General features: G+C 51.9%; 1 protein-coding gene and 1 long non-coding RNA gene across 6 annotated transcripts in view; both read left to right on the plus strand.

Moving 5' to 3' along the window:
* The window catches only part of NOS1AP (nitric oxide synthase 1 adaptor protein), a 280,357-nt gene that overhangs the window by 112,549 nt on the left and 148,001 nt on the right, over nucleotides 1-19,807 (plus strand). The gene's annotated exons all lie outside the window — the stretch shown is intronic.
* Nucleotides 11,830-14,255, plus strand: LOC129515193 (uncharacterized). Of its 2 annotated transcripts, none has more exons than XR_008665533.1 (3): nucleotides 11,830-11,976; nucleotides 12,598-12,702; nucleotides 13,713-14,255. It is a non-coding gene; the product is annotated as an uncharacterized LOC129515193 (long non-coding RNA). The 2 variants fall into 2 exon arrangements; XR_008665534.1 differs by lacking the exon at nucleotides 11,830-11,976 and adding an exon at nucleotides 12,190-12,416.

The raw sequence follows: 19,807 nt of genomic DNA on the forward strand, positions 1-19,807 counted from the left end.
TGAAACTAGAGTCTGCTGTTGGGCATCCTCTTGGAGGGTCTGGCCAGCGGCTAACTTGGGTGCATTGCCCGGCTGGTGCTAGGAAGTCTGGCTGCGTTGGAATTGCACCTGCCCGCCTAGTAGCAGAGGAAATGCCAGAGAGGACATTCTCTGAACACTGGGCTGCCACTTAGTAGCTCTGTGATCTTTGTAAAATGTGTTTCCTTTTTGGATGAAACGGGGTGGGGGCAGTGACTGGAGGGCTCTCTGGGGATTACGTGAATGCTTAATCTAGGGCCTGGCATGCAGTAGTGCTCAGTAAATGGGAGCTGCCATTAAGAATAACAGGATGGAGGCACCCGGCTAGCTCTGTTGGAGGAGCATTTGACTCCTGATTGCGAGATCGTGCCCCACGTTGAAGGTAGAGTTTACTTAAAAACCAAAACCAAAAACCAGTATTAATGATAGTAAAAAGGGGGCACCTGGGTGGCTCAGTTGGTTAAGACTCAGGTCATGATCCTGGGTCCTGGGATGGAGCCCCACATCGGGCTCCCTGCTCAGCGGGGAGTCTGCTTCTTCCTCTCCCTCTGCTCATACTCTTATTCTCTCTCTCTCTCTCTCTCTCTCTCAAACAAATAAAATCTTTAAAAAATAATAAAAGGAATAGCAGTATTGATTGATTCCAACATTACTGTTTTTCTTAACAGCATGAAGTTGGCGCCCCCTCTTTACGGTCCTTTATGCTCACTCACAGTGTGTATCACGCTGTCCGTTAGTTGCCAACGTGTTTACTGTCTCCGCGAGGGTGTCCTGAGGTCCTGGAAAGCCCTGACCTGTTTAAATTGCATCCCAGCGCCCAGCACAGTGCCTGGCACTTAGGTCGGGCTCAGCATCTAGGCACTGAATAAATAAACGAACAAACTCTGCTAATTGAGAACAAATGTTACAAAGAAAAGTCAGACTTCTCTTCCTTCCGCTCCAGGTGAACATCCTGTCCTCCATGCAGGCTGGGTATACCTGTTTGGACTGTCTTCCCAGTTACCATGGTATTTGTCCTACCCTTTCCTTTCTTTGTGCCCTCCCTCTTGTTTTACAATGCCACTCATCCTTTCTGTTACCATCTGGCATCCCTGTCTCCCCTCCGGTGTCCTCCCCAGCCACTCCTGGCCATAGGAATTCGGTTCTCAGGCCCTTATTCTTGGGTCAAATTTTTGTGGAATAGCTTGAGCCTTCCAACTAGATTGCCAGCATCTTGAGAGCAGCCCTGTGCCATATATCATATGCCTTCCTCTAGGTCATGGATCAAGGCCAGGTACGTAATTGGTTTTAAAGAAAAAGTAAGCAATCGTCAGAATAACTGAGGAATTCACTGTTGGCTAAAGGGGTAAATGAGACCAGAATGTCTTTGCTGATGGAACACAGGCTTTAGGGTCAATTATGTGCCCAGGGAGTGGGGGGGGGGCAGGTGTTGGTGCTTAAATGTTTTGTTTAGATTTGGGTTTTCTATACGTTGTCTGCCCAGTTCTGGTGTCTCAGGGTGAGCTCTTCTCTTGGCTGGCGGGGCCTTGGGTGAGTCCCCTGAGAAGTCCACAGGGGTACTTAGGCCAGCTGGAGTGAAATGAGGTCTGGCTCTCAGGTGGCCGTGTCCTGTCCAAGGAATCCTGGCACAGCAGTGCTGAGAGAGCCTTAGTCATTGCTGAGGCTCAGCGTCCCATTGTCATCCTCAGTGCTGACTCTTCCCTTTCTTTTCCTCCTGAGAGTTTTTACACAGAGTTGCAGAGTTCACATTTCTTCTTCTTTTTTTAAATTGTTTTAAGGATTTTTATTTATTTATTTGCAAAAGAGAAAGCACCAGGGGGGTGTGGGGCAGAGAGGGAAGCAGGGAGCCCTCCACGGGGCTCGATCCCAGGACCCCGAGATCATGACCTGAGCCAAAGGCAGATGCTTGATCAACTGAACCACCCAGACGCCCCAAGTTGACATTTCTTTAATGTGGTAAAGGAAAATGTGGTAAAATGAAAATCCACCAACTGGCTCTTGGGGAGGGAGACCACATATTTGATGGCGGTAAAGGAAAGGAGTGTGGCTCAGGGTAACGTGGGGTTCATTTCTTCGTCAGGTTGGCTGATTCCGAGCTGTTTCTGTATTAATCTTGATTGATACAGAATGACTGATGGATGCGTCCAATGTATTTTTTTTTTAAGATTTTATTTAGTTAATCATGAGACACAGGCAGAGACACAGGCAGAGGGAGAGGCAGGCTCCACTCAGGGAGCCCGACGTGGGACTCGATCCTGGGTCTCCAGGATCATGCTCTGGGCGGAAGGCAGGTGCCAAACTGCTGAGCTGCCCCGTTCAACATATTTTTGAGGCCAGAAGGACAGCGGAGCCCTCTGCATGCTGCTGGGATCTCAGGGGTGCAGGGTGGAGCTGCCGGAGCCGCTGTGCGGGTGTCGGGGAGGAGGAGCCCACGCGGGACGCAGGCCCCTGGCACGGGCGGCCTGGCCTGGGACTGCCGTGAAGCGGGGGCGGGAGGGCTCCGCGGGGAAGCCGCTGGAAGGAGGTGCTGGGGAGCATCCCACGACCCCGCAGGCTGTGCGCAACGCCGCTCATAGAAATCAAACAGAATGAATAGTGGCCCACCACAATCAGCCTGACTCCTGCAGGGCGGCTGTTGGGAGGAGCGGACTGGGGCTGCCAGATGGTCAGTCAAGGCTGGGGGAGCGCGTGAGTCCGGGCGAGCGGGCTGTGTCCCCCTCGCGTTGCCGGCTGCACCTGTGGACAGATTGCGGAGACGGGCAAGGTGGTTTAGGGGCGGTTTTCATTTTATTTCCCCCGCTCCTTTGTGAGTGGGGCCACGCGCTACGTGGGCGTTTATTGGCAAGTGCAATAAAAGACACGTTTTTGAGGGCAGAGTCCATTTCTTTGAGTAATAATTAACCGCCATCGACAGTGTCTTGGGTGCCGTAGAGTAAATACTCAAGAAATGCTCAGTGTCTCTCCGGTGAGCGTTCTCAGGCCAGTGCGAAGGCCACATGCGGTGGGCCCTAAAGGCTGGTGTTTTGCCCCCATGTGGGGCAGAAACCAAGGACAGAGAGCCTGCTGGGGGTGGGTTTAAGTGCAGGACACTGGGGGCCTCCCTTGGATTTGCTCAGGCGGGTGGGGAGCAGCCCGGGGTTTGGGTGGCCTGGGGAGGGGGGTGCAGGGTGGGGGCCCTCCGCAGCCTGGATGTCCTGGCTGCTGGCTTTTCGCCCGCCTGGCCTGGGGTCTGAGTGTTGGTGAAATGGAACAGGTGGATGGAGCCTGGTGTGGCCCCCAAGGTGAGAGCTAAGTGACCCGCTTTTCAGTTGGAAGCCCGGGGGGCGGAGCCTGCGGTGCAGACTTGACTCAGCAAAACAATTTAGGGTCTCTCACCCACGCCCTTTTTAGGCTTGCTCTGGGTCCCTCGGGGAGCCTGGCTCTGCTGGGTGGCCTTTCCTGGGCTCTCCCCACCACCAGGCACCGGGCTGTCTCCCCTGTTCTCCCCGGGTGGGGAAGCAGAGAGGCCTGGCCTGGGGGTGCCCGAGAGCACTTAGCCCTCCTGGCTCCTGCCCCGCCTGGGGTCACACTGCCCTGAGGCTCACTTGTGTCCCCAGGGCTGCTCTTCGGGGCTGGGATGGAGAGAGCCTCACGGGGCATGCAGTATGGCCTAAGGGGTAGCTGGCTCTACCTGCTGCCCCCCCCAACTGCACCCCCCCCCCCCAGGCTCTGACCTGGAAGGCTTTCCAAGAAGATGCAGGATGGGAGGGTGAGCCAAGGGGTGGAGGAGAGAGTGGGCTGTCCTGATACTCGTTGAGGGGCTGGGGCAGAGACAGAATGACATTTTAATTATAGACTGGGGTGTCAGGCCTGTAATCTTCCCTGATGGTCCCTCCGCATTGGCCTGTCTTCAGCGTCATCTGCGCATGAATCTGAGGCTCCGGGGCTTGAAGTCTCTGATCTCTGTAATATCCTGTCAGTCTGGCCTTTGAGAGCTTGCCCTTGCGCAGGGAGGGCAGGAGCTGGCCGTTTCCAGATCTGCTGTTGAGAGACTTGAGGCGAACATCAACCCAGAGAGAAACCTGAGGATGATGCTGGGGTTTCTGGGTGGTTCTTGCTGCCCTGACTGAGGTCACGGACCTCGGGAGGACCTGGGCAGGGCTCCCGTCTCTCCCTGAGGCTTCCTGGTGGCCCACGGCACGGGCCTGGTTGGGGTCTGTGCCAACCTGCAGGTGGCCCTACTGCCTCGACTCACGTTTAATTGACTCATTCTTCTGGGGATCTATCGACCTGATATGTTTTGGGAGCCTTCCCTGTGCTGGCCCTAGAGGTAAAAAGGGCCACCCGGACGCTCTCGGTGCCCGTCCTGAGCCAGTCTGGACAGAGTCCTCGGCCTGCCGTCCACTTAGACGTGGCCCCCGAGACCGGGGAGGGGAGGAGGCTTACTCAGTGTCGGGTGATGGGTCTCAGCTCCCCAGGTGGGCAGCAGGCAGTGGGAGGGGGGCTCGATGCACGCTGTCCTGCGAGCAGTAGCCGCCCAGCAGATACAGGTGGCCCTATCAAATACGGCAAAGGCACTCCTTACGGCTTCTCCATGCCCTCACAGAGGGTCAGCCTGGGGATGAGCCTCTTTCCCCACATCTCACCACCGAGGCAGCTCTAGGTCGCACTGCACCATCAGATCTCCTAGAGTCCGCTTCTAGAATTACGTGGAGCTTAAGGTAGGAGGAGACAGGATGGAGAGGTCACTGTCGGGAGGGAGTCCTGCAAAGGTGTCCCTTTAAGAGTGGGACAAGGGAACAGCTGCGTGTGCTGTTGGCTTCCTCAGACTGCATTCATTTTATTTAACCTTTTAAACCTTTGGTAAGGATCAGGGCCCCCCGGGCGGCTCCGTGGGTTGAGTGTCCAACTCTCGATTTCAGCTCCGGTCATGAGATCGAGCCCCACGTTGGGCTCCGTGCTCGGCGTGGAGTCTGCTTGGGATTCTCTCCCTCCTCCCCGCCCCCCCCGCCTCTCTCTCTATCAAAAGAAAAATCCTAAACCTTTGTGAGAATCGATAGTTGGTGCCATCCCCATTTTGCCGAGGATATGCAGAAAATAACTGGCAGAGGTGCCTGTGGCCTGTTGCCCTGTGTCACATCTGCTATTTTTCCCAGCCCTTCCGGCGAGGGTGCAGGTGCACAGGTGGGTGAAATCAGGAGCTTCGAGTGATTTTCCTTCCCCAGAAGAGGGCTGCCTGGGCTGTGTATACGGACAGGTCCCCGCGAAGCCCCCCTGGCCCCAGAGCGGGTGCTGATAGACGACTGACCTTAAAAGCCGGCCCTCGGGTGCTGCTGCGCTGGGGATTCGATCGAACACACTGGTTTTAAGGTTTCAGTGATTCTGGGTTTGAGGACAGCTGTGGAGGACTGACCTCGGTGTTGGAGGTCCCCACTCGGAATTAAGCACCGTGAAGCCCGCATGCAGATGCACATGAAGCAGGATACAAATTACGTCCTCGGTCCCAGATCTGGGAGCACCGTTGGCTTGGTGGGAGGAGGCAGGGGCCGAGCTGCTGGTGGAAGCCACGGGCCTGGAGACGGAAGCACGGGTCTGGGTGTCGTTCGCCACGGAGTGATGGTGGGAAGCCCATAGCTCTCGCTCAGCTTCTGTCCTCCCATCGCCGAGTGGCCGTCTCCCCCGGGGGAGGACGTGCTGGCCGCCCAGGCAGGTCAAAGCCCGCTGTGAGTGTGTGGCAGGTGCAGGTAGATGTTGGGTGGTTTTCACCCTTGCGGCCTTGGATTCATTCCATCAGGCCCAGAATTTGGGTTTTTAAACCTTCCCCTGACCTGCACTCAGGACCTATCTGATGACACGGGAAGAATCCTGAAACCTCCTGTTCACCAGAAAGGCTGCGCGTGTTCTGAGGCGGGGAGCAGCACTTTCTGACTCCCTGGGGGTGTAGGCCACGCACCCTTTGGGGAACCATGAAAACTGGTTGAACGGAAATCAGACCCAAGGGCCCCTCAATGTTGTGAGATCCTGTGGCCTGGCCTTGGAGGCAGGGGCTTACCTCCAGAGAGCTTTGAGGCTCAGGCCTTCTGCTGCATCTCCCCCGGCACCCTTCCCCTGGGCTTTAGAAAGTTCTGGACTTGGTTCAGAGTGAAGTTCAGCATGACCTCACGCCTGAGGAATTCTTTGTGTGTGTGGTGGGGGGTGCGGTGGAACCAGGAGGTCTCAGAAGAGAGAGAGGAAGCATATGTTTTTGTGAATTCCGTCTCTGTGTCTGGCCCGGGAGCTGCTCTCTTCACTCCTGAGCTGGAAGGAAATGGGAATGTAGGCTGCATTAATAGAGGTGCTGTGCCTATAAGAAGGGAGGTGAGAACCCCATCCTCTCTGTGGAAGTTATTAGAGCATACCTGGAGCATTGTGATGAATTTGGAGCACCTTTTTGAAGAGCCCTGGGTGCACTGGAATGTGTGCAGAGCAGAGGTGGAGAAGCCAGCCTCATCTGTGGGGATGGCTGGGAAAATGGATTTGACCCTGGACCGGGCAAAATGCCTGTTGTGGAGGGGTCTTAAATATCTCAACGGTTGTCCTGGTGATCCATGTGGAAGGATCCCACAGGTTCTTACATGGGAATCACAGAATTCTTGGAGGCTTTAAGGAAAGCGGTTTTATTTAATAGGAGGAAGAATGACTTTTATTTGGGCCGGGCGGGTAGTTTTATTGCTTTTCCCTTGACTGGCAAAGTGTTATACTCGTGGTAAAGCATTTGAAGAGGAAGGAATAAAAAAAAAAAAAAAACAAGCATGGAATTACTGTGATAAACCCCTATTCGGAAGCAGCTCCTACTAGCACTTGGCCCACCACTATCTTCTATTTTTGTGTATTTTACTTTTCTTTACAAAGTTAAGATCATAGTGCATTAAAAAAAATCTAATCTTCATTTTTAAGGGAAAACATTTAACCTTATATTTAATAATTTGTGGTCAACATGCTCTTTTCATGGTTTCATACTATGCTATCCTTAAGGATAAAACACAATTTTACCTAACACTTCATCCCCCGTGGGCCATTCAGTGTATTTCCTGGTTTGTGTTTTTACAACAAACCTCATTATGTATAAATCTCTGCGTGTGTCTTGGATTATTGCTTGAGGGTTAAGTTCCTCCAAGTGAATTTGCCAGGTCAAAGTGAAGGAACAATTTTGAACTTTTTTTTTTTAATATTTTATTTCTTTATTTGACAGAACACAAGTAGGCGGAGCACGGGAGGGAGAAGCAGGCTCCCCGCCGAGCAGAGAGCCCATGTGGCGACCCTGGGATCATGACCTGAGTCAAAGGCAGACACTGACCCGACTGAGCCACCCAGGCGCCCCCAGTTTGGAACTCTTGATACCTACTGCTATGTGGTTTTACAGGAGTGTTAACGCTGGTTTACGCTCCGTATCCATTTAAGGTGCCTTTTCCCCAAATGCTCAGAAAACCGTAATCTCAACTGCCTTGAATAAGGAAGAACTGCATTGGCCTACAGAGCTGGGGGGAGGGAGGTGTAGGGTATGCAGCTGCAGGTGTGCCTGGACCCGGGGGGCTCAACCCAAGTCTCTATGACTTGGTTCTCTGCTTCCCCATCACAAAGGGCTTGTTGACAACCAAGGGCCACCGTGGGTGGTGTGTGTCTGGGAGGTGGCTCTAGTTGGGGGGGGGGTAGAGTCTTTGAGACTTTTCTCAACACCGAGAGGCTCTCGCAGGAACCTGCTGCTTCGGTTCGGTTTGATCTACTTTTGCGGACATGAGGTTGTTTTCCTGTGAAATGTTTTTAGTTGGAGGACGTGGATCTAGAGCCCCTAAGGGCTTGTCTGTTGGTCCACGTCTCCGTTTCTGTGCTTGCCCACTTGTCTCTTCGTTCATCCAGGTCACGTGGTGGAGCGAACCTTGGGTTGGGAGTACGGGGGGGGGGGGAGTGGGTCCCCCTATCTCAGTGTACCCTAAGGCCAGTGACCAAAGCGTGGCTGGGATGGGGAGCACCTGGGGGAACAGTCTCTCCTCCTGGGGCCCCTCCTCCAAAGCTTTGACTTTTTCAGTGGATTCTAAAAGGCAACATCATGATAAAAAGGCATTAGAGGAAGTAGCGTGGAAACAGGGCTTAGAGCCTCCCGGGGCGGATAATCAAGGACCGTCTTTTTTCCTAACCTGGTTTCCGACTCCACTCGCCACGACCTGGGCCCTTGACTTCGTGTCTGCTTTCTGAGTATCCCCTGCTTTTCTGACTTCAAGGGGACTAATTCCAGGTCCTCACTCTCAGAGGTGGGGGTGGGGGTTGGGAGGGCCAATGAACCCCCGAGGGGCAGTGCTTAGGGATCTGGTCCTCCTGCCCTGCTCTGGGGATGCTGCAAACTGTTATTGCAGCCGGAAAGGGCACAGAAGAACCCACCAGGCTCTGGCGGATTTTCCCCACCCTCCTCCCCCCTTCTCTGCTGCTTTTACGTTCTGCTGCACTTGCTTCAGCCGTGCCCTGCCCTCCCTGGCTTCCAGACCTTCCACGTGTGTGCACTTCCCCTCGCCAGTCGCTGGTGGTGGGGAGGCTTGTGTGTTCGCTTCCCCTGGGCGGCGGGCGCCTGGCGAGGGAACTGCAGCCCCGCAAACAGGTGTGGGGGGGGCGTGGTCACTGTGAGCACAGGTCGCAGTGGGAGCGGGGAGGAGGGTGGCCCACGTCCTCCCGTCCCTCTGGCCTCATCCTGACCTCCTGTGCTCTGGGCATGCCCTGGGTTAGCGCGTCTTGCTCCGCAGCGTGGGGGTGTCGGTGCAGCTGCTCCCAGCTGTTGCAGTGGTTTTCAGAAGGGAGTGGAATGGGAGAGTGGAGATGTCAAGCTCCAGCTCTCCTTAATTCTTAGAAATGGTGATGAATCTGAATTGCTCCCTTGGTGTTGCTGCAATTTTCTGGGGATTATATGTGCACACGTGCGGCTCTGGGTGCTCATGTGGGATGTGAATGGGTGGTGATTTGTTTACAGGGTAGGACCAGGGAACTCGGAAGAGCAGCTACTAAAATTTACCCTGGATTTTTTTTTTTTTTTGCAGAAGGGGGCTGGGGTAGGGAGATAACTGGGCTCCGTGCACAGCCGAGCAGTCATGAGGCTGAGTGACACGAAGGCCTTGAAGGGTTTTTGTAAAACCTTATGGAACATAAACCTATTGCCAGAAATCCTAGTGCTCATCAGCTGGTCCTGGAGATGAAACAGAACTGCTGCCTGGCTTCTTAAAGGATGAGAATGTGAACCACCAACCCGCCCCCGCCCCCCCGCAACTCCCCCAAACAGGAGGATGGTTCTTGGTGATTATTTATACGTTTACTGAGCAAACATCTGTTGATAATCGTGCTGGGCTTGCTCGTGCCTGCACACACATGACCTTGTTTCTTCTCGCAATTCTAGGATGGGTTTGAGTTCTATTCCGGGGATTTTTAAGAAGTAGCTTTGCATTTGTTTGAGAAGGTGTGGACGTTTATCTAACGGGGAGCGGTGTTGACTTGTGCCATTGGATTGCAGGGCAAAGCATTAAAAGCAAGCTTGGCTCTTTCTCTACCTGCCATGCCCTTTTTTTTTTTTTTTTTTTCTGTTTTGGCAGAGACTAACCATTGAAGTGAATGGGGACCAGAGAAAGAAAGCAAAAGTTGTTAAACCAGATGCTTCTTGGAAATGGGACTCAAAGTTCCAGGGTTTTCCTTGCGCCTCTGTAAACACGATGCTGATCCTGCCACGCTCATGCCTTCCATTTGTGTGTTCCCATCCAGAGCAACGCAACAGCTTCTCCAGGGAGTATTCTGGTATCATCGCTGTTGGATCTTTTTATTAAGGAGGACCGCGGGGCTGTGCGGAAGGCGTGATGGGCACAGAATGGCAGGTTTGGGAGTTGCAGCTGCCTGGCTGTAGGTCAGCCGTGTTAATAATTGCTAGCTCTGCTGTGTGAACCATCCTGCAAAATTCTGAACTCTGTGGATGACCTTGTTCTATGAGCAAGTGGTGCTCTGGGGACCGATTGGTGGCTCTTTAGTTTTCTTTTTCAGAGTTTTCCCCCAAAGCTCAGAGGAGACAATTTTATTTTTTAAAGGTTTGTCTCTCCCACACTTTAAGAGGAGTGTTTCTTATGCATTTGACCAGTACTCGCTTCCCAAACATGCTAACCGGGAGCCTACATATGCCAGGGATTCTGGTTCTTTTTTTTTTTTTTTAATTTTTTATTTATTTATGATAGTCACAGAGAGAGAGAGAGAGAGAGAGAGAGAGAGAGAGAGAGAGAGAGGCAGAGACACAGGCAGAGGGAGAAGCAGGCTCCATGTACCGGGAGCCCGACGTGGGACTCGATCCCGGGTCTCCAGGATCACGCCCTGAGCCAAAGGCAGGCGCCAAACCGCTACGCCACCCAGGGATCCTGGGATTCTGGTTCTTTATCCATTGGGTCACTTCATCTCAGCTGAGCCAGCTGTTTGGATGGCTCAAGTGAGGACCACTTTCTCAGCAATCTGGGGATCCTCTCTTTACCTTTTGAAAGGGAAAACCGTGGCACGCAGCCTTCCAGGGATGGTGAACATAAGTAACTGGAAAACTCAGAGAAACTGAGCCGGAGGTGGGGAAGGAAAATGGAGGGGGCAAAAGAAAAAGCCATGTTGAGCCAAGTCTTTGGATTTAGAATAAAAGGATCTTTATTAATTCAGGGAGCTCTGGAAAGGCAGGTGGACTGAGGCATGTTAAACCTATTTCTATAAAATTCTTTTTCTTAGTTTGCTGAGTTCCTATTTGTTTTTTTTTAATTCCCTCTGTGGGAACTTGTTTTATTTTACTTTATTTTATTTATGAGCAATAGAGAGGGGGAGACAAGACACAGGCAGAGGGAGAAGCAGGCTCCATGCAGGGAGCCCCACGTGGGACTCGATCCTGGGTCTCCGGGATCACACCCTGAGCTGCAGGCAGCGCTAAACAGCTGTGCCACCGGGGCTGCCCCTGAGTTCCTATTTGATAGGAGATTTGACCCTGGTGGGTAGATGAGGTTTGTAGGAGGATGGTGTTTTAATCTGCTTGGGCTGCAGACCAATTCACCACAACAGAAAACCCCAAACAACAGAAATGTATTTTCTTACAGTTCTGGAGGCTGGAGATCCAGCTACGTACCGCCAAGGGTTGGTTTCTGGTGAGGCCTCTTCTCCTGGCTTGTGGACAGCCGCCTCCTCGCTCTGTCCTCACCTGCTCTTTTCTCTGTGTGTCCTTAGTGTCTCATCCTCTTCTTCTAAGGACGCCAATCCTGTTGGACTGAACTCCACCCTTATAACCTCGCTTAACTTGAATCACCTCCCTGAAGGTCCTGTCTCCAAATATAACTTTGTAGGTTAGGGCTTCGATGTATGAATTTTGGGGGTGGGGGGACCCAGTTCAGTCCCTAACAGATAGAAAGACCTTATAATTTCAGAGTCAGCCAACTGCTCTCCTCACCTGTTTTTATAAAGTTTACTGGCCCACTCATGTATGGGTTGTCCGCGGCTGCTTTTGCACTCTAGGGGCAGAGCCGAGTGCTTATGATAGTCTGTCCTGCAAAATCCTAAGATATTTGCTCTCTGGCCTTGTACAGAAAAAGTTGGCCAACCCCTGAGTTGGCTGAGCCTTGTTCTAATTAAGGGGAGGGATTATCAGGTTTTGTGTCTGGGATTTCTTTTTATTGACATACAGGTAGGCACTGTTTGTTGTTTACAAAGGAACTAGGATAGGAAAGGGGAGTGGAAATTGCCCCATGGCTCACAGGTCATGCCAAGTGGCTGGTCCACATCAGGGTGGCTGTAAAAGGTAGGGGTGGTTGGAAGACACTGCTGTGTGACCCTGGGAAATCCACTTTACATCTCTGCGTGAGCCTTGATTTCTTCTCTGTAAGATGGAACATGAGGCGACCTGTCGCCCAACCTGCATGCCTGGATCCAGTGCAACAAAGCCAGGAGAGCATCTTCTAAATGGTAGGAGGACTGTATAAATAGAAAGGATTTAACCAGGACCTATTCAAGCTGTTGCAGCTGCTGTAGATACGTGCCTTGTAAAACTCCCCTATTATTTAGACACTGAGAAATATTTGGATGGTGGTAATGTGCTGCTCTGGGAAAAGCAGTCTCCAGTAGGATTTTTATCACATAATTAGAGGCTGTGTTAAATGTGCTGGTGAAAAAGGAGCTGCTGTGTGCTGCTGCCCGTGTTAACGTGGAGCAGGGATCTGCATCTCTTCCCTGAGGAAGCGTTCCTGCTTCGTTTCCCTTTTGGGGTGCTGGCTCTGGCCAGCAGAAACTCGGGGAGGCCCCAGACATGGTGCCAGCGCCACACCGGCCTGGGGGACCCTTGTTGAACCACCGGACATACACTGGACATCTCTGCTTTGCAGAGCGAGGTGCTGGTCAGCCAGCTGGTGTGTACAAGCCCTGACGCCGGGCGGGGGTGGGTGGGGGGCAGCCGGAAAGTCAGGGGACAGTCAGGTAGGGAAGATCCCAGGTTAGGGGAGGGGACCAGCAGAGCTGTTCAAGGCCTTTCTTGGCCGCCTTCTCTGCTGATCTCTCTGTTCCTTCCCTCACTCGGTTTCCTCCTCCTAGGAACGGCAATCCTGTGTGCTTTGCGGGGTTGTGGTGAGGACTGAATGGGAGCCTGCAGACCACGTTAAGCAGAGGACTTGGCACGGAGCAAACGCTCATTAAATGGTAGTTCTTGTTTTTATCGCCATTTCCTAATTATTTCGTATTCATCAAGTCCACATCCTGTTCCAGGAGCTGTGGAATAGAGATAAAGACACGTAGGTTTGGGAGGCCTGGGTGGCGCAGCGGTTGAGCATCTGCTCTGGGCTCAGGGCGTGATCCTGGGGACCCGGGATTGAGTCCTGCATCTGGTTCCCTGCATGGAGCCTGCTTCTCCCTCTGCCTGTGTCTCTGCCTCTCTCTCTTTCTCTCTCTCTCTCTCTCTCTCTCTGTCTCTGTCTGTGTCTCTCATGAATAAATAAATAAAATCTTAAAAAAAAAAAAGACACGTAGGTTCTCGGCCTTGTAGTTGACTGCATTGTGGGAGAACCAGAGGTCAGTGTGCTTCATGTGTGTCCCTTAGGCACGCACTTCTCAGGGCGAGGCTACTGCTGCCCCTTATTCACCTGCCACGGCGCCCTGGGCCTGCCCGTCCCGACCCCCCTGCCCTCCACGACCAACCTGGGGACCCGTCTTCTTCCCGATGGATGTCGGCCTACAGTTGTCCTACATTTTCCAGAATCCTGAAGCACTTACACACCCAATTTAACTTTGGCTTGCACCACACCTTGTAGTTTACAGTTGTTTTGTGTCTCGCCGTGAGAGAAGAGACTTGTCTTCTTCCTCTTCAGTTCCTGCGTGCTATAACCTAACACGTGCACATGGTCAGCAAATACGGAATTGGAAGGATTCTGTTGAGCATCTACTTCAGGGTTTCTTTCTTTCTTTCTTTCTTTCTTTCTTTCTTTCTTTCTTTCTTTCTTTCTTTCTTTCTTTCTTTCATTTTAATTTTTATTTATTTTTATTTTTTTATTCTTTATTTTTTTTTTATTTTTTACTTCAGGGTTTCTTAACATCAGTGCTGCTGTCGTTTCCTACCAGATAATTCTTTTGTGTGGGGGCTGTCTTGTGCACAGATGTTTGGCGGCATCCTTTTTTTTTTTTTTTTTAAATTTTATTTTTTTTATTTATGATAGGCACACAGTGAGAGAGAGAGAGGCAGAGACATAGGCAGAGGGAGAAGCAGGCTCCATGCACCGGGAGCCCGACGTGGGATTCGATCCCGGGTCTCCAGGATCGTGCCCTGGGCCAAAGGCAGGCGCTAAACCGCTGCGCCACCCAGGGATCCCTGTTTGGCGGCATCCTTGACCTCTGTCCTCCGTGTACCAGTAGCACGCTCCAGTTGTGACAACTGAAAATGTGTCCAGATGCTGCAAAATGTCCCCTGAAGGGCAGCATCACTCCTTGTTGAGAATCACTGATTTGCCACGTTCTGGGCATGGCATGTCCCTTGTCCCTCGGTCAGGTTATAAATACCTTCGGGGAGGATTTCCATTATCTCTACGATGCCTGGATACCGACGATAGAGTAAATGTCTAATAAATGTGTTTACTCGAGCCACTCAGCTCATTTTCCTGGTTGTACCACCTTCAGCTGAGGCTGGGGAAGAAGGAAACTCTGAGGCCATTATTCATCATTGTCAGTTAGCATGTTTTAAATAAATACTCAGAATTCCTGGATTTCATTGTGTTTTCCTCGCCGACTCGGGGGTCTGGAGTGCCTTAACTTCAGAATGCCAGCTCTGCGAGGGGCTGAACAAATCCCATGTCCTGGTTCTGATTTACTATGAAAAAACACTGATCAGGTGAGTAGGCTATGGGTGCATTTTTTTTTTCTCCTCTGGGGTCTCACTTTTGGCCTTACAAACTCCATGAGTACAAGATGGTCCTCACTTTGCTTAGAAGGGTTTCCAGTAGGATTTGCTGTGTCCCTCCAAGTGTGGACATGAATATGGGGCCTAAGTGTGTCCCAGGGCCTCAGTTTTACCCCCGGGGTTGTTCCAGGATAACCAGTGGCCGAAGGTCTAACTAAGCCTGTAAGTTGGGAGCAGTGCTGAGCCAAGTGTGTGTGTGGAGAGAGAGTAGGGCAGTCGTGAGGACGGCTCACAGTTCTGTTGGGAAAACAAGGAGTATATCCTAGAACTCAGTGCAAGGAGACCTGGGAGTGAGGGAGCTCACATCTAACCTGGCTGTGAGGACTGGACCAGGCAGCTTCTCCTCTCTGGGTTTAGGGTCGCCCTTCAAGGGACAAGAAGTTGTTAAATGACCTTTGCCATCCCTTCCGCCTCTGACCATCGTGTGAGCTAAACTTGATCCTGAGGCCCACTTCTTCTTTTGTGCTCACGGAAGAGAAACCGATGAGAGGGCTGGGCCAGGGTCTTGCTAGCCATCTTCAGCTTCTGGGAAGACTGTCATGAAGCTAAGAGCAGAACTGGTGTGGTAGGAAGGCACATTTGGCTCAGGAGAATTTCCTCACTGTCAGAGTTGCTGGAATGTGAAGGGCGCTCATCCCGGGTGCTATTCTTGCCCAGGCCGATCCTGGTGTTTGAGAGATCAAGGTATCAAATCCATAACTAGATGGGGTGACTCGAAGTCCTTTCTGACCCTGTGCTTTAGAAAAAAATTATATATAGTTGATTTTCCTTGTATCTTGAGATCCTTGGGAAGGGGAAGAAAGAGAAAGGTGGGCGCAGCTGCCGGCCGGACTGATTTCTTGCTGGGGGACAGGTATTCAAATGACGGCTCTGATGAGCAGAGAACCTTGCTGTCATTACATGTCTTAAAAAACTTTTGGGTGGGAAGTGGGCTGACGTGTTGGGGCGCAGAGAGGTATGGGTGTAAATCTGAGGTTTTACTGGCTCTGAGGCCTGGGCTTGTCCTTCTTGGGCCAGTGACTGGCCCCACAGCTGTCCTGCCTGCTGAGCAGTAAGCAGAAGCCACATTGTCTCCCCTGCAGACTCTGTCTGTCTGTCTGTCTGCACAGCTCTGAATCAGCTGTCGAGGGGGTTGGCTGTGACTGAGAACCAAAATTAATCCACCTTCTCTGGAAATTTTTGTTTGGGGCCTGTGACTGTCACATCACTGAGCTCTCAGGCCTGCGTCTCTCTCTCTCTCTGATGTCCTTGCTTTCCAGGAGAGCGTTTTTGTCGGGCTCCAGAGAGCACCTGTTCCACTCTGTAATTGGATGTATTCATGCCACTGTAATCACCTCCAGGTAGGCGCCTGCTGAGGCCCCAGCTGGGGCTCCTCTCGGTGCCCCGTCCTGGCCTTCCTAACTGTGCTTCCTGACCTGTGGATGGGAGGCCAGTGTTCTCTGGGATGGTAGGAAAACAGTGATGTACCCACATTGTTCTGTGACGTTGCCTTCTGCTTCCCATGGACTGCTTTTACTTCTTCTTTTTTTTTTTTTCCTAAGATTTTATTTAGGGTGCGTGGGTGATGCATCTGCCTTCAGCTCAGGTCATGAGTCCAGGGTCCTGGGATTGAGTCCTGCATAGGGTTTCCTGCTCAGTGGGGAGCCTGTTTCCCCATCTGTCCCTCCCCCCTGTGCTGGTGCTCTTTCTCTCTCTCTCTCAAATGAATTTTATTTATTTATATTTTTTTAAGATTTTTTTAAAGATTTTATTTATTCATGAGAGAGAGAGAGAGAGACAGGCAGAGGGAGAAGCAGGCTCCATGCAGGGAGCCTGACGTGGGACTCGATCCTGGGTCTCCAAGATCACGCCCTGGGCTGAAGGCAGCGCTAAACCGCTGAGCCACCCGGGCTGCCCTCAAATGAATTTTAAAAACCTTAAGTATTTATTTGAGAGAGCAGACAGAGAAAGCGGGGTAGTTTGGGGGGGGGGTTGGACAGAGGTACCCACGGCAGCCTGGTGTGAGGACAGGCTTCAGGGGCACCGGGATGAGCTGGGCCCGAAGTGGCTGCGCTGTCCCCAAGCCTGGGAAGGCCCGGGTGTCCTGCCGCTTGCGGGGAGCCGGTGGCTCCGCTGCTGTGCCCTGTTTTCCCGCCTCCCCTCGTGCCGAGCAGACCTCGATGCAGAGGTGAGGAGTCCCAGCCGGTCCCCGTGGGCTGGAAAGTGAGGGCGACCGGCATGTGCGGTTGGGGAGAGCCGGCAGGCCGCTCGGGTCTTCCCGTGGGGGTCTGCGGAGGCCTCTCGGCGTGGTTGCGGCCGGTGGCCTTGTCCCCGTGCCCACGTGGCCTTTCCTCCACTCGTGCTCAAGGGGGAGCCCCCCCACTTCTCCTGTCCAGCCGCCTGTCCTGTCAGATCAGGACCCTTCCCTTAGGGCTTCAGCTGAGCATAATTTCCCCCTAAAAGGTCCTTTCCCCCTAAAAGGTCCATTTCCAAATAGAGTCGTGTTGGCCGGTTGGGCCGTCAGTGTGGGACGCGGGGACAGTCCCTTTCACAGCACTTAACCGCTGGTGACTCCTCCCACTGCAGAAAACCAGGGGACAGCGAGCGCTCAGGCATGAGCCGGGTGGCGGTGGGGCAGCAGGTGCGGTGGCCTGTCCCCTCGCTCCAGGACTCCTGCCTCTTTTGTCCCTCAGGTCGTTTCCGAGGGAGCTGCTTCCCGGGGACACTGTGCAGTGGGGGGGGTCTTTGCCCGTTTTGTTGAGTCCCCCCCCCGTCCCCCCACCTTGCTCTCTTGGGGGCTCTTCTCTCTTCACATTTGACGGGACAGGGGTGGGGGGGTAGCTCATGTAGGAAGGTGGCCTGTGACATTTGGAGGACTGGGGGCCGCGGGTGTCAGCAGGTGCTCTGTGGGGCCCACCCCTCGTAGGTAGACGTCGCACAGAGTGGGAGCCAGGCGGCCTGCCCTGCCCTCGCGGAGCCGAGTTGGGCCCTGCCTTCCTCCTGCCGGGACCTCTGAGTGCGACTGGGGCTCGGGCAGGCGGTGGGCACGCTCTGGGTGCCCTGCCGCCCCAGCCTGGCAGTAGGGGTACCTCTAGTGGTTGGCTGGTGGAGGAGGAAGGAAAGGGCGTCTGGTGCGGAGGGTTGTAGGGGGAGCCCAAGCAGGTGTGCAAAAGCTGGAGGACGATGGTGAAACCGTGCCCTTCCCTGAAGCAGGACCAGGTCAGGATCCACCTGTGCAGAAAGGCCGAGGAGAGGTGGGTGGCATGGAGAGTAGTGTACGGGATGACTGTCCCATTGGATGGCCCTCTGCCCTTGGCTGCCCCTGAAACTTTGCTGCTTCCTTAAAAGCTGCTTTTTTTTGAAAAAAAAAAATGAAAATTTTAAGTAAAAGTTGTATCCGTTAAAGGTTTATAACAGGGATATACACAGTGAAGTGATGACTAGAGTTGAGCTCATTAATACGTCCTCTCCTCACATCGTTACCTTTTTTTTTTTTTTTGGTGTGATGAGAGCACTTGAAATCTATTTTCAGCCAATTTCCAGAATTCCGTACAGAATGGACTCTAGTTCTCATTCTTTGTGTTAGAGCGGTACTTGGGCCAGAGCATGTAACTGCAGCTCTGTCCTTCTGACCCAGCGTCTCCCCATTGCCCCCATCTCTCTGCCCCCCCATAACCATACCACTGTCTGCTTCTGTGTATTAGGCTATTTAAGATTCTACATGGAAATAAGATTATGGAGGGTTTTTTGGTCTGGTTTATTTCCCTTAGCTTAATGTCCTGTTGTTGCAAGTAGTAGAGTCCCGTTTCTTGAAGCCGAGTGATGGTTCATGGTGTATACGCATACACACCACTTTCTTGGTGACACTTAGGCCATTTCTATATATCGCGTATCGTGAATACTGCAGTGAAGATGGGAGCACAGCTGTCTCTGGGAGGTACTTATTTCATGTCCTCCGGGTATACAGCCAGAAGTGGAATAGCTGGACCATATGGTGGTTCCAGTTGCAATTTTTTGAGGAGCCTCCATACTGTTTTCCAGAGTGGCTGCCCCAATTTATATTCCCACCAACAGTGTATGGGGGTTCCCCTTTCTCCACATCCTCGCCGGCACTTCTGTTTTGTTGATTTTAGTTACCCGAGCAGGTATGAAATGAGGTCTTCTTATGGTTTTGAATTTTATGTTTTATTTTTTATTTTTTTAAAAGATTTTATTTATTCATCACACACACACATACACACACACACACACAGAGAGAGAGGCAGAGACACAGGCAGAGGCAGAAGCAGGCCCCATGCAGGGAGCCCAATGTGGGAGTCGATCCTGGGTCTCCAGAATCATGCCCTGAGCCAAAGGCAGATGCTAAACCACTGAGCCACCCAGGCTGCCCCTTATTTTTAATTTTTTAAGAACATGGGTGGGGAGAGAGAATCTTAAGCAAGCTCCAGCTCTTCAGCAGGAGCCTGATGCAGGGCTCGATCTCATGACCCTGAGATCATAACCTGAGCCGAAGTCTAGAAGAGTCCGATGTTTGACTGAGCCACCCAGGCGCCCCTTGAATTTTATTTGATGACTAGTGATGCTGAGTACCTTTTCCTGTACCCATTAGCCATTTGTGTGTCGTCTTTGGAGAACTGTCTATTCAGGCCCTTGCCCATTTTTTAATCGGGTTGGGTTTTTTGTTTGTTTTCTGTTGAGTTGTAGGGAATTCCTCAGACATTTTATACATTAACTCCTTATCACATATGTGGTTTGCAAATATTTTCTCCCAACTGTAGGTTGCCTTTCCCTTTGTTGATGGTTTCCTCTGCTGTGTTGATGCTTTTAAATTGTTATAGTTCTCCTTTATTTTTGCTTTTGTTGCCTAAGCTTTTGGTGTCCTATCCAAAAAAAAAAAATCATTGTCAAGGCCAATGTCAAATATTTTTTACCCTCATGTTTTCTTCTAGGAGTTTTATGGTTCGGGGTCTTATTTTAAGTCTTCCATCCATTTTCTGTTGACTTTTATGGGTTAAGATATGGATCCAATTTTATTTTTATTTTTTATTTTTTGCAAGTGGATATCCAGTTTTCCTAAAACCATTTATTGAAGAGGCTACCCTTTCTGCATTGTGGGTGCTCTTGTTGCATATGTGGTCATATGCGTGGCTTATTTCTGGGCTTTCTACTGGCTTCCATTGGTCTGTGGTTTCTCTTTATGCCAGTACCATGCTGTCTTCTGGTTACTGTAACTTTGTGATATAGTTTTTTTTTTTTTAAACTCATGAGAGGCACAGAGGAGGAGGCAGAGGGAGAAGCGGGCTCCATGCAGGGAGCCTTATGTGGGACTCAATCCTGGGACTGTGGGATCATGCCCCCAGCCAAAGGCAAATGCTTAAC

This window comes from Nyctereutes procyonoides, unplaced genomic scaffold (assembly GCF_905146905.1).
Source record: "Nyctereutes procyonoides isolate TBG_1078 unplaced genomic scaffold, NYPRO_anot_genome, whole genome shotgun sequence".
Taxonomy (NCBI): Eukaryota; Metazoa; Chordata; class Mammalia; order Carnivora; family Canidae; genus Nyctereutes; species Nyctereutes procyonoides.